General features: G+C 43.2%; 13 non-coding genes across 13 annotated transcripts; all 13 read right to left on the bottom strand.

Moving 5' to 3' along the window:
- Nucleotides 1-1,304: 1,304 nt before the first annotated feature.
- On the bottom strand, nt 1,305-1,386 carry trnal-uaa (transfer RNA leucine (anticodon UAA)). Its single transcript has one exon. It is a non-coding gene; the product is annotated as a tRNA-Leu (tRNA).
- A 796-nt stretch (nt 1,387-2,182) lies between these two features.
- On the bottom strand, nt 2,183-2,254 carry trnag-ccc (transfer RNA glycine (anticodon CCC)). The gene has a single exon. It is a non-coding gene; the product is annotated as a tRNA-Gly (tRNA).
- Nucleotides 2,255-2,532: 278 nt separating this feature from the next.
- trnal-aag (transfer RNA leucine (anticodon AAG)) lies at nt 2,533-2,614 on the bottom strand. Its single transcript has one exon. It is a non-coding gene; the product is annotated as a tRNA-Leu (tRNA).
- Nucleotides 2,615-3,081: 467 nt separating this feature from the next.
- Nucleotides 3,082-3,163, bottom strand: trnal-uag (transfer RNA leucine (anticodon UAG)). Its single transcript has one exon. It is a non-coding gene; the product is annotated as a tRNA-Leu (tRNA).
- Nucleotides 3,164-4,180: 1,017 nt separating this feature from the next.
- trnal-uag (transfer RNA leucine (anticodon UAG)) lies at nt 4,181-4,262 on the bottom strand. Its single transcript has one exon. It is a non-coding gene; the product is annotated as a tRNA-Leu (tRNA).
- A 731-nt stretch (nt 4,263-4,993) lies between these two features.
- On the bottom strand, nt 4,994-5,075 carry trnal-uaa (transfer RNA leucine (anticodon UAA)). Its single transcript has one exon. It is a non-coding gene; the product is annotated as a tRNA-Leu (tRNA).
- A 1,004-nt stretch (nt 5,076-6,079) lies between these two features.
- Nucleotides 6,080-6,161, bottom strand: trnal-uag (transfer RNA leucine (anticodon UAG)). The gene has a single exon. It is a non-coding gene; the product is annotated as a tRNA-Leu (tRNA).
- Nucleotides 6,162-6,962: 801 nt separating this feature from the next.
- trnag-ccc (transfer RNA glycine (anticodon CCC)) lies at nt 6,963-7,034 on the bottom strand. The gene has a single exon. It is a non-coding gene; the product is annotated as a tRNA-Gly (tRNA).
- Nucleotides 7,035-9,903: 2,869 nt separating this feature from the next.
- On the bottom strand, nt 9,904-9,985 carry trnal-uaa (transfer RNA leucine (anticodon UAA)). Its single transcript has one exon. It is a non-coding gene; the product is annotated as a tRNA-Leu (tRNA).
- A 789-nt stretch (nt 9,986-10,774) lies between these two features.
- On the bottom strand, nt 10,775-10,846 carry trnag-ccc (transfer RNA glycine (anticodon CCC)). Its single transcript has one exon. It is a non-coding gene; the product is annotated as a tRNA-Gly (tRNA).
- Nucleotides 10,847-11,122: 276 nt separating this feature from the next.
- On the bottom strand, nt 11,123-11,204 carry trnal-aag (transfer RNA leucine (anticodon AAG)). Its single transcript has one exon. It is a non-coding gene; the product is annotated as a tRNA-Leu (tRNA).
- A 729-nt stretch (nt 11,205-11,933) lies between these two features.
- trnal-uaa (transfer RNA leucine (anticodon UAA)) lies at nt 11,934-12,015 on the bottom strand. The gene has a single exon. It is a non-coding gene; the product is annotated as a tRNA-Leu (tRNA).
- Nucleotides 12,016-12,804: 789 nt separating this feature from the next.
- trnag-ccc (transfer RNA glycine (anticodon CCC)) lies at nt 12,805-12,876 on the bottom strand. Its single transcript has one exon. It is a non-coding gene; the product is annotated as a tRNA-Gly (tRNA).
- Between the last annotated feature and the right edge of the window lie 704 nt (nt 12,877-13,580).

Genomic DNA, 13,580 nt, shown 5'->3' on the forward strand with positions numbered 1-13,580 from the left:
ACCAGTACTGAGGGACCGTGTTCCAGAAGTGATCTCCCTCAGCCTCACTTGCTGCTTCCTGTCTGTCAGGAAGCTGGTGATCCACTTGCAGGTACCAGGTGACACGCTGAGCTGGGAGAGTTTGGAGGTGAGGAGTTCAGGCACAATGGTGTTGAATGCTGAGCTGAAGTCCACAAACAGAATCCTGGCATAGGTTCCCGGGCGGTCGAGATGTTGCAGGATGTAATGCAGCCCCATATTCACTACATCATCCACCGACCTGTTTGCCCGGTAGGCAAACTGCAGGGGGTCCAGTTGGTGTTCTGTGATGTCCTTTAGATGGGCTAAAACCAGGCGTTCAAAGGATTTCATGACCACAGACGTCAAGACGACAGGTCTGTAGTCATTTGGAACAGTGATGGTGGGTTTCTTGGGGACCGGAATAATGGTGGAGTGTTTGAAGCAGGTGGGAACTTCACACAGCTCCAGGGATCTGTTGAAGATGTGGGGGAAGATGGGAGCCAGCTGTTCAGCACAGGCTTTGAGACAGGAGGGGGAGACACTGTCTGGACCTGCGGCTTTCCTGGTCTTCTGTTTCTGGAACAGCCAACGCACATCTTCAACGTGTATTCTGAGATCCAGGGGGGGGGGGGGGGTGAGAGGTGTGACAGGGTTCATTGTCTCTGGGAAGGGGTGGGTGACAGAGGAGGATGGGGAGGAGTGAGGAGTGATGGTGGTCTGTGTCTCTGGAGTGGGGTGGTTGAGGGGTGTGAATCATCAACCAAGGCACAAACTAGGAAGTTTTCCATGTTGTGGAATACCAAAATGCATTTAGATCCAAAAGTTGTATTTGCTTTTGGTTGAATACAGATCAGATTGAGATGGGCTGTGGAAGTGAGTGGTGGTGTAACTACATGATGTTAAGAAGCATTATTTAATTCCTCTGGGCAATTGTCACAGATTTTCCCACAGAGAGCATGGCCCGGGTGAGCAATCAATCTAATGCTGGATTCCTGAAAGAATCCATGGTCAGGGCAACAGCAGCAATGCATGGCCAGATAAAAAAGTGTGTGTGACATGACAGAGCATGAACTTTACAGAATGCATGCATTGTGCATTTTAAACAAAACAAAAAAGTCCTTAACTTTCACTGCTGGTTTAATCATATAGGCAGAGGTGAGATTTGTAAAAAGACAGAGGATGAATATTATTGACTGCTAGGTGTTCACCATCAGGTGTGTCGTGGGTGTATTGTGTTTTAATGGCTGCTTGATGAACACCTAAAACTAAGCACTACAATTAGTTCCTTGTAGTTTTCATCATAATGGCAACGTTGGGATTTGAACCCACACCTCCGAAGAGACTGGAGCTTAAATCCAGCGCCTTAGACCACTCGGCCACACTACCATTCATTAGCTTATTTTAGATCCTGATGTGTTATAGAACACTTGAGATGAAAACATGACCTTAGCCAAAATGTGGCTTAAAATTTCACAACACAAAAGCAGGATAAAAAAAAAGAACTGCGTTGGCTGGGAGTCGAACCCGGGTCAACTAACTGGAAGGCAGCTATGCTCACCACTATACAACCAAGGCACAAACTAGGAAGTTTTCCATGTTGTGGAATACCAAGGGCATTTAGACCCAAAAGTGGTTATTGCTTTTGGTTGAATACAGATCAGATTGAGATGGGCTGTGGAAGTGAGTGGTGATGTAACTACATAATGTTTAGAAGCATTAACTAATTCTTCTGAGCAATTGTCACAGTTTTTCCCACAGACAGCATGGCACTTGTGAGGAATCAATCTAGTGCTGGATGCCTGAAAGAATCCATGGTCAGGGCAACAGCAGCAATGCATGGCCAGATGAAAAAAGTGTGTGTGACATGACAGAGCATGAACTTTACAGAATGCATGCATTGTGCATTTTAAACAAAAAAAACCTAATTCATGACTTTTACTGCATTTTTAATCACATAGGCAGTTGTGGGATTTGAACCCACATTTTTAAAGACACTGGACATTTACACTAGTAGCACAGACCTTTCAGACAAGCTACCTTCTTTGAGATATATTAAATGCAACATCTTTACCAGGTCTATTTTGGGGAAACTAGTAGTACTTCACAGAACATAGAGTGACAGGAGGCAACCAATAGCATCTTACAAAGATGAATAGTTTGCGTATTGTTGTAATAGGTCCATTGCATTGGCCGGGAATCGAACCCGGGTAAACTGCTTGGGAAGCAGCTATACTCACCACTATACCACCAATGCACAAATCTTGCTGGTTGTCGTAGTTTTTCTTAAAGGGAGCATGGCACTGATAAGGAGTCAAACTAATGTTTGATGAGTAGTTAGAAGCTATACTCAGGATTTTGCGAACAATTTATGACCAGGTTAAAGAGTGCGTGGGTAAAAAGACAGAGGATGAATGTTATTGACTGCTAGATGTTCACCATTAGGTGTGTCATAGGTGTATTTTGTTTGCATGGCTGCTTGATGAACACCTAAAACTAAACACTACAATTAGTTCCCTGTACTTTAAAACATAATGGCAGCGGTGGGATTTGAACCCACGCCTCCGAAGAGACTGGAGCCTTAATCCAGCGCCTTAGACCGCTCGGCCACACTACCATTCGTTAGCTCATTTCCGATTCTGATTTGTTATTGAACACTTGAGATGAAGACATGACCTTAGCCAAAATTTGGCTTAAAAAGTTGCACAACACAAAAGCAGGACAAAAAAAGGACTGCGTTGGTTGGGAGTCCAACCTGGGTCAACTAACTGGAAAGCAGCTATGCTCACCACTATACCACCAATGCACACAGCTTGCAGGTTGTCGTAGATTTTCTTAAAGGGAGCATGGCACTGATAAGGAGTCAAACTAATGTTTGATGTGTAGTTAGAAGCTATACTCAGGATTTTGAGAACAATTTATGGCCAGGTGAAAGAGTGCGTGGGTAAAAGGACAGAGGATGAATGTTATTGACTGCTAGATGTTCACCATCAGGTGTGTCGTGGGTGTATTGTGTTTGCATGGCTGCTTGATGAACACCTAAAACAAAACACCACAATTAGTTCCTTGTAGTTTTCATCATAATGGCAGTGGTGGGATTTGAACCCACGCCTCCGAAGAGACTGGAGCCTAAATCCAGCACCTTAGACCGCTCGGCCACACTACCACTCATTAGGTTATTTTAGATCCTGATGTGTTATAGAACACTTGAGATGAAAACATGACCTTAGCCAAAATTTGGCTTAAAAAGTTGCACAACACAAAAGCAGGATGAAAAAAGAGGACTGCGTTGGCTGGGAGTCCAACCCGGGTCAACTAACCTGAAGGCAGCTATGCTCACCACTATACAACAAAGGCACAAACTAGGAAGTTTTCCATGTTGTGGAATACCAAGGGCATTTAGACCCAAAAGTGGTTATTTCTTTTGGTTGAATAGAGATCAGATTGAGATGGGCTGTGGAAGTGAGTGGTACTGTAACTACATGATGTTTAGAAAAATTAACTAATTCTTCTGAGCAATTGTCACAGTTTTTCCCACAGACAGCATGGCACTGGTGAGGAATCAATCTAGTGCTGGATGCCTGAAAGAATCCATGGTCAGGGCAACAGCAGCAATGCATGGCCAAATGAAAAAAGTGTGTGTGTGACATGACAGAGCATGAACTTTACAGAATGCATGCATTGTTCATTTTAAACAAACAAAAACTAGTTCATGACCTTTACTGCATTTTTAATCACATAGGCAGTTGTGGGATTTGAACCCACATTTGTAAAACAGACTGGACATTTACACTAGTAGCACAGACCTTTCAGACAAGCTACCTTCTGTGAGATATATTAAATGCAACATCTTTACCATGACTATTTTGAGGAAACTAGTAATGCTTCACAGAACATACAGTGACAGGAGACAACCAAAAGCATCGTACAAAGATCAATGGTTTGCGTGTTGTTGTAAAAGGTCCATTGCATGTTTGATGTGTAGTTAGAAGCTATACTCAGGATTTTGAGAACAATTTATGGCCAGGTGAAAGAGTGCGTGGGTAAAAGGACAGAGGATGAATGTTATTGACTGCTAGATGTTCACCATCAGGTGTGTCGTGGGTGTATTGTGTTTGCATGGCTGCTTGATGAACACCTAAAACAAAACACTACAATTAGTTCCTTGTAGTTTTCATCATAATGGCAGCGGTGGGATTTGAACCCACGCCTCCGAAGAGACTGGAGCCTAAATCCAGCGCCTTAGACCGCTCGGCCACACTACCACTCATTAGGTTATTTTAGATCCTGATGTGTTATAGAACACTTGAGATGAAAACATGACCTTAGCCAAAATTTGGCTTAAAAAGTTGCACAACACAAAAGCAGGATGAAAAAAGAGGACTGCGTTGGCTGGGAGTCCAACCCGGGTCAACTAACCTGAAGGCAGCTATGCTCACCACTATACAACAAAGGCACAAACTAGGAAGTTTTCCATGTTGTGGAATACCAAGGGCATTTAGACCCAAAAGTGGTTATTTCTTTTGGTTGAATAGAGATCAGATTGAGATGGGCTGTGGAAGTGAGTGGTGATGTAACTACATGATGTTTAGAAAAATTAACTAATTCTTCTGAGCAATTGTCACAATTTTTCCCACAGACAGCATGGCACTGGTGAGGAATCAGTCTAGTGCTGGATGCCTGAAAGAATCCATGGTCAGGGCAACAGCAGCAATGCATGGCCAAATGAAAAAAGTGTGTGTGTGACATGACAGAGCATGAACTTTACAGAATGCATGCATTGTGCATTTTAAACAAACAAAAACAAATTCGTAACTTTCACTGCTGGTTTAATCATAAAGGCAGAGGTGAGATTTGTAAAATGAAAGAGGATGAATGTTGTTGACTGCTAGATGTTCACCATCACTTGTGTCCTGGGTGTATTGTGTTTTCATGGCTGCTTGATGAACACCTAAAACTAAGCACTACAATTAGTTCCTTGTAGTTTTCATCATAATGGCAGCGGTGGGATTTGAACCCACGCCTCCAAAGAGACTGGAGCTTAAATCCAGCGCCTTAGACCGTTCGGCCACACTACCATTCGTTAGCTTATTTTAGATCCTGATGTGTTATAGAACAATTGAGATGAAAACATGACCTTAGCCAAAATGTGGCTTAAAATTTCACAACACAAAAGCAGGACAAAAAAAAGGACTGCGTTGGCTGGGAGTCGAACCCGGGTAAACTAATTGGAAGGCAGTTATGTTCACCACTATACAACCAAGGCACAAACTAAGAAGTTTTCCATGTTGTGGAATACCAAGGGCATTTAGACCCAAAAGTGGTTATTGCTTTTGGTTGAATACAGATCAGATTGAGATGGGCTGTGGAAGTGATTGGTGATGTAACTACATAATGTTTAGAAGCATTAACTAATTCTTCTGAGCAATTGTCACAGTTTTACCCACAGACAGCATGGCACTGGTGAGGAATCGATCTAGTGCTGGATGCCTGAAAGAATCCATGCATCCAGCAGCAATGCATGGCCAGATACAAAAGTGTGTGCGACATGACAGGGTATGAACTTTACCGAATGCATGCATTGTTCATTTTAAACAAACAAAAACTAATTCATGACCTTTACTGCATTTTTAATCACATAGGCAGTTGTGGGATTTGAACCCACATTTGTACAACAGACTGGACATTTACACTAGTAGCACAGACCTTTCAGACAAGCTACCTTCTGTGAGATATATTAAATGCAACATCTTTACCATGACTATTTTGAGGAAACTAGTAATGCTTCACAGAACATACAGTGACAGGAGACAACCAAAAGCATCGTACAAAGATCAATGGTTTGCGTGTTGTTGTAAAAGGTCCATTGCATGTTTTATGTGTAGTTAGAAGCTATACTCAGGATTTTGAGAACAATTTATGGCCAGGTGAAAGAGTGCGTGGGTAAAAGGACAGAGGATGAATGTTATTGACTGCTAGATGTTCACCATCAGGTGTGTCGTGGGTGTATTGTGTTTGCATGGATGCTTGATGAACACCTAAAACAAAACACCACAATTAGTCCTTGTAGTTTTCATCATAATGGCAGCGGTGGGATTTGAACCCACGCCTCTGAAGAGACTGGAGCCTAAATCCAGCGCCTTAGACCGCTCGGCCACAATACCACTCATTAGGTTATTTTAGATCCTGATGTGTTATAGAACACTTGAGATGAAAACATGACCTTAGCCAAAATTTGGCTTAAAAAGTTGCACAACACAAAAGCAGGATGAAAAAAGAGGACTGCGTTGGCTGGGAGTCCAACCCGGGTCAACTAACCTGAAGGCAGCTATGCTCACCACTATACAACAAAGGCACAAACTAGGAAGTTTTCCATGTTGTGGAATACCAAGGGCATTTAGACCCAAAAGTGGTTATTTCTTTTGGTTGAATAGAGATCAGATTGAGATGGGCTGTGGAAGTGAGTGGTACTGTCACTACATGATGTTTAGAAAAATTAACTATTTCTTCTGAGCAATTGTCACAGTTTTTCCCACAGACAGCATGGCACTGGTGAGGAATCAGTCTAGTGCTGGATGCCTGAAAGAATCCATGGTCAGGGCAACAGCAGCAATGCATGGCCAAATGAAAAAAGTGTGTGTGTGACATGACAGGGCATGAACTTTACAGAATGCATGCATTGTTCATTTTAAACAAACAAAAACTAATTCATGACCTTTACTGCATTTTTAATCACATAGGCAGTTGTGGGATTTGAACCCACATTTGTACAACAGACTGGACATTTACACTAGTAGCACAGACCTTTCAGACAAGCTACCTTCTGTGAGATTTATTAAATGCAACATCTTTACCATGACTATTTTGGGGAAACTAGTAATGCTTCACAAAACATACAGTGACAGGAGACAACCAAAAGCATCGTACAAAGATCAATGATTTGCGTGTTGTTGTAAAAGGTCCATTGCATTGGCCGGGAATCGAACCCGGGTCAACTGCTTGGGAAGCAGCTATGCTCACCACTATACCACCAATGCACACAGCTTGCAGGATGTCGTAGTTTTTCTTAAAGGGAGCATGGCACTGATAAGGAGTCAAACTAATGTTTGATGTGTAGTTAGAAGCTATACTCAGGATTTTGAGAACAATTTATGGCCAGGTGAAAGAGTGCGTGGGTGAAAGGACAGGATGAATGTTATTGACTGCTAGATGTTCACCATCAGGTGTGTCGTGGGTGTATTGTGTTTTAATGGCTGCTTGATGAACACCTAAAACTAAGCACTACAATTAGTTCCCTGTACTTTAAAACATAATGGCAGCGGTGGGATTTGAACCCACGCCTCCGAAGAGACTGGAGCCTAAATCCAGCGCCTTAGCCCACTCGGCTCATTTTAGATCCTGATGTGTTAAAGAACACTTGAGATGAAGACATGACCTTATCCAAAATTTGGCTTAAAAAAAGAGGACTGCGTTGGCTGGGAGTCGAACCTGGGTATCTTGCTTGGAAGGCAGCTATGCTCAACACTATTCAGAATCAGAAACAGAATCGTATTTATTGGCCAAGTAAGTGTAAGCACATACAAGGAAATTGATTCCGGTAGATGGTGTCTCTCAAGTACAATGTAGGAAAAAAAGATAAAAAACAACAACAACAAACAACAACAACAACAATGTGTAAGGGTGTTGTGTTATTGTCCAAATTGTGGATTGTTTGTGATTTATAAATAACTATAACTATATCTACTATTTATGAATAAATAGGCAAAAAACAAACGAAATCTTATATACAAGTGAACATAAAGTGCAGTGTGTAATGATGGATGAGATTTACAGTATCAGCCGTTTAGGAGGGAGATGGCGAGGGGGAAGAAACTGTTCTTGTGTCGGCTGGTCCTGGTCTGCAGGCTTCTATAACGTCTGCCAGCGAGCAGCAGGTCAAAGAGCCTGTGACCAGGGTGTGAGGGGTCTGAGATGATTTTCCCTGCCATTTTCCTGGATCTTGAGAGGTACAGGTCCTGGATGGAGGGCAAGGGGGCACCGGTGATCCTTTCTGCTGACCGTACAGTCCGCTGCAGTCTGATCCTGTCCGGTTTAGTGGCTGCTCCATACCAGACAGTGATGGAGGAGCACAGGACAGACTCAATGACCGCAGTGTAGAACTGGATCAGCAGCTCCTGTGGAAGACTGTACTTCCCCAGTTGCCTCAGGAAGTACATCCTCTGCTGGGTCTTTTTGAGGATGGAGGAGATGTTGGTCTCCCACTTCAGGTCCTGGGAAATGGTGGTGCCTAGGAATGTGAAGGTCTCCACAATAGACACCAGCCTGTCTGATATAGTGAGGGGGAGCAATGTTGAGGGATGTCTCCTGAAGTCCACCGTCATCTCCACAGTCTTAAGCGTGTTCAGCACCAGGTTGTGTTGACTGCACCAGAGTACCAGACGCTCAACTTCCTGTCGGTATGCAGACTCATCACCATCCTGGATGAGCCCAATGACAGTGGTGTCGTCTGCAAACTTCAGGAGTTGCACAGTTGAGTTCCTGGAGGGCAGTCGTTGGTGTACAGGGAGAAGAGAAGTGGGGAGAGGACACATCCGTGAGGGGCACCAGTACTGAGGGACCGTGTTCCAGAAGTGATCTCCCTCAGCCTCACTTGCTGCTTCCTGTCTGTCAGGAAGCTGGTGATCCACTTGCAGGTACCAGGTGACACGCTGAGCTGGGAGAGTTTGGAGGTGAGGAGTTCAGGCACAATGGTGTTGAATGCTGAGCTGAAGTCCACAAACAGAATCCTGGCATAGGTTCCCGGGCGGTCGAGATGTTGCAGGATGTAATGCAGCCCCATATTCACTACATCATCCACCGACCTGTTTGCCCGGTAGGCAAACTGCAGGGGGTCCAGTTGGTGTTCTGTGATGTCCTTTAGATGGGCTAAAACCAGGCGTTCAAAGGATTTCATGACCACAGACGTCAAGACGACAGGTCTGTAGTCATTTGGAACAGTGATGGTGGGTTTCTTGGGGACCGGAATAATGGTGGAGTGTTTGAAGCAGGTGGGAACTTCACACAGCTCCAGGGATCTGTTGAAGATGTGGGGGAAGATGGGAGCCAGCTGTTCAGCACAGGCTTTGAGACAGGAGGGGGAGACACTGTCTGGACCTGCGGCTTTCCTGGTCTTCTGTTTCTGGAACAGCCAACGCACATCTTCAACGTGTATTCTGAGATCCAGGGGGGGTGGGGGGGTGAGAGGTGTGACAGGGTTCATTGTCTCTGGGAAGGGGTGGGTGACAGAGGAGGATGGGGAGGAGTGAGGAGTGATGGTGGTCTGTGTCTCTGGAGTGGGGTGGTTGAGGGGTGTGAATCATCAACCAAGGCACAAACTAGGAAGTTTTCCATGTTGTGGAATACCAAAATGCATTTAGATCCAAAAGTTGTATTTGCTTTTGGTTGAATACAGATCAGATTGAGATGGGCTGTGGAAGTGAGTGGTGGTGTAACTACATGATGTTAAGAAGCATTATTTAATTCCTCTGGGCAATTGTCACAGATTTTCCCACAGAGAGCATGGCCCGGGTGAGCAATCAATCTAATGCTGGATTCCTGAAAGAATCCATGGTCAGGGCAACAGCAGCAATGCATGGCCAGATAAAAAAGTGTGTGTGACATGACAGAGCATGAACTTTACAGAATGCATGCATTGTGCATTTTAAACAAAACAAAAAAGTCCTTAACTTTCACTGCTGGTTTAATCATATAGGCAGAGGTGAGATTTGTAAAAAGACAGAGGATGAATATTATTGACTGCTAGGTGTTCACCATCAGGTGTGTCGTGGGTGTATTGTGTTTTAATGGCTGCTTGATGAACACCTAAAACTAAGCACTACAATTAGTTCCTTGTAGTTTTCATCATAATGGCAGCAGTGGGATTTGAACCCACGCCTCCAAAGAGACTGGAGCTTAAATCCAGCGCCTTAGACCGCTCGGCCACACTACCATTCGTTAGCTTATTTTAGATCCTGATGTGTTATAGAACAATTGAGATGAAAACATGACCTTAGCCAAAATGTGGCTTAAAATTTCACAACACAAAAGCAGGACAAAAAAAAGGACTGCGTTGGCTGGGAGTCGAACCCGGGTAAACTAATTGGAAGGCAGTTATGTTCACCACTATACAACCAAGGCACAAACTAAGAAGTTTTCCATGTTGTGGAATACCAAGGGCATTTAGACCCAAAAGTGGTTATTGCTTTTGGTTGAATACAGATCAGATTGAGATGGGCTGTGGAAGTGATTGGTGATGTAACTACATAATGTTTAGAAGCATTAACTAATTCTTCTGAGCAATTGTCACAGTTTTACCCACAGACAGCATGGCACTGGTGAGGAATCGATCTAGTGCTGGATGCCTGAAAGAATCCATGCATCCAGCAGCAATGCATGGCCAGATACAAAAGTGTGTGCGACATGACAGGGTATGAACTTTACCGAATGCATGCATTGTTCATTTTAAACAAACAAAAACTAATTCATGACCTTTACTGCATTTTTAATCACATAGGCAGTTGTGGGATTTGAACCCACATTTGTACAACAGACTGGACATTTACACTAGTAGCACAGACCTTTCAGACAAGCTACCTTCTGTGAGATTTATTAAATGCAACATCTTTACCATGACTATTTTGGGGAAACTAGTAATGCTTCACAGAACATACAGTGACAGGGGACAACCAAAAGCATCGTACAAAGATCAATAGTTTGCGTGTTGTTGTAAAAGGTCCATTGCATTGGCCGGGAATCGAACCCGGGTCAACTGCTTGGGAAGCAGCTATGCTCACCACTATACCACCAATGCACACAGCTTGCAGGTTGTCGTAGATTTTCTTAAAGGGAGCATGGCACTGATAAGGGGTCAAACTAATGTTTGATGTGTAGTTAGAAGCTATACTCAGGATTTTGAGAACAATTTATGGCCAGGTGAAAGAGTGCGTGGGTAAAAGGACAGGATGAATGTTATTGACTGCCAGATGTTCACCATCAGGTGTGTCCTGGGTGTATTGTGTTTTCATGGCTGCTTGATGAACACCTAAAACTAAGCACTACAATTAGTTCCTTGTAGTTTTCATCATAATGGCAGCGGTGGGATTTGAACCCACGCCTCCGAAGAGACTGGAGCCTTAATCCAGCGCCTTAGACCGCTCGGCCACACTACCATTCGTTAGCTCATTTCCGATTCTGATTTGTTATTGAACACTTGAGATGAAGACATGACCTTAGCCAAAATTTGGCTTAAAAAGTTGCACAACACAAAAGCAGGACAAAAAAAGGACTGCGTTGGTTGGGAGTCCAACCTGGGTCAACTAACTGGAAAGCAGCTATGCTCACCACTATACAACAAAGGCACAAACTAGGAAGTTTTCCATGTTGTGGAATACCAAGGGCATTTAGACCCAAAAGTGGTTATTTCTTTTGGTTGAATAGAGATCAGATTGAGATGGGCTGTGGAAGTGAGTGGTACTGTAACTACATGATGTTTAGAAAAATTAACTAATTCTTCTGAGCAATTGTCACAGTTTTTCCCACAGACAGCATGGCACTGGTGAGGAATCAGTCTAGTGCTGGATGCCTGAAAGAATCCATGGTCAGGGCAACAGCAGCAATGCATGGCCAAATGAAAAAAGTGTGTGTGTGACATGACAGAGCATGAACTTTACAGAATGCATGCATTGTGCATTTTAAACAAACAAAAACAAATTCGTAACTTTCACTGCTGGTTTAATCATAAAGGCAGAGGTGAGATTTGTAAAATGAAAGAGGATGAATGTTGTTGACTGCTAGATGTTCACCATCACTTGTGTCCTGGGTGTATTGTGTTTTCATGGCTGCTTGATGAACACCTAAAACTAAGCACTACAATTAGTTCCTTGTAGTTTTCATCATAATGGCAGCAGTGGGATTTGAACCCACGCCTCCAAAGAGACTGGAGCTTAAATCCAGCGCCTTAGACCGCTCGGCCACACTACCATTCGTTAGCTTATTTTAGATCCTGATGTGTTATAGAACAATTGAGATGAAAACATGACCTTAGCCAAAATGTGGCTTAAAATTTCACAACACAAAAGCAGGACAAAAAAAAGGACTGCGTTGGCTGGGAGTCGAACCCGGGTAAACTAATTGGAAGGCAGTTATGTTCACCACTATACAACCAAGGCACAAACTAAGAAGTTTTCCATGTTGTGGAATACCAAGGGCATTTAGACCCAAAAGTGGTTATTGCTTTTGGTTGAATACAGATCAGATTGAGATGGGCTGTGGAAGTGATTGGTGATGTAACTACATAATGTTTAGAAGCATTAACTAATTCTTCTGAGCAATTGTCACAGTTTTACCCACAGACAGCATGGCACTGGTGAGGAATCGATCTAGTGCTGGATGCCTGAAAGAATCCATGCATCCAGCAGCAATGCATGGCCAGATACAAAAGTGTGTGTGACATGACAGGGTATGAACTTTACCGAATGCATGCATTGTTCATTTTAAACAAACAAAAACTAATTCATGACCTTTACTGCATTTTTAATCACATAGGCAGTTGTGGGATTTGAACCCACATTTGTACAACAGACTGGACATTTACACTAGTAGCACAGACCTTTCAGACAAGCTACCTTCTGTGAGATTTATTAAATGCAACATCTTTACCATGACTATTTTGGGGAAACTAGTAATGCTTCACAGAACATACAGTGACAGGGGACAACCAAAAGCATCGTACATAGATCAATAGTTTGCGTGTTGTTATAAAAGGTCCATTGCATTGGCCGGGAATCGAACCCGGGTCAACTGCTTGGGAAGCAGCTATGCTCACCACTATACCACCAATGCACACAGCTTGCAGGATGTCGTAGTTTTTCTTAAAGGGAGCATGGCACTGATAAGGGGTCAAACTAATGTTTGATGTGTAGTTAGAAGCTATACTCAGGATTTTGAGAACAATTTATGGCCAGGTGAAAGAGTGCGTGGGTAAAAGGACAGGATGAATGTTATTGACTGCCAGATGTTCACCATCAGGTGTGTCGTGGGTGTATTGTGTTTTAATGGCTGCTTGATGAACACCTAAAACTAAGCACTACAATTAGTTCCCTGTACTTTAAAACATAATGGCAGCGGTGGGATTTGAACCGACGCCTCCGAAGAGACTGGAGCCTAAATCCAGCGCCTTAGCCCACTCGGCTCATTTTAGATCCTGATGTGTTAAAGAACACTTGAGATGAAGACATGACCTTATCCAAAATTTGGCTTAAAAAAAGAGGACTGCATTGGCTGGGAGTCGAACCTGGGTATCTTGCTTGGAAGGCAGCTATGCTCAACACTATTCAGAATCAGAAACAGAATCGTATTTATTGGCCAAGTAAGTGCAAGCACATACAAGGAAATTGATTCCGGTAGATGGTGTCTCTCAAGTACAATGTAGGAAAAAAAGATAAAAAACAACAACAACAAACAACAACAACAACAATGTGTAAGGGTGTTGTGTTATTGTCCAAGTTGTGGATTGTTTGTGATTTATAAATAACTATAACTATATC

The sequence above is a fragment of the Denticeps clupeoides genome, unplaced genomic scaffold, assembly GCF_900700375.1.
Source record: "Denticeps clupeoides unplaced genomic scaffold, fDenClu1.1, whole genome shotgun sequence".
In the NCBI taxonomy this organism is placed as follows: Eukaryota; Metazoa; Chordata; class Actinopteri; order Clupeiformes; family Denticipitidae; genus Denticeps; species Denticeps clupeoides.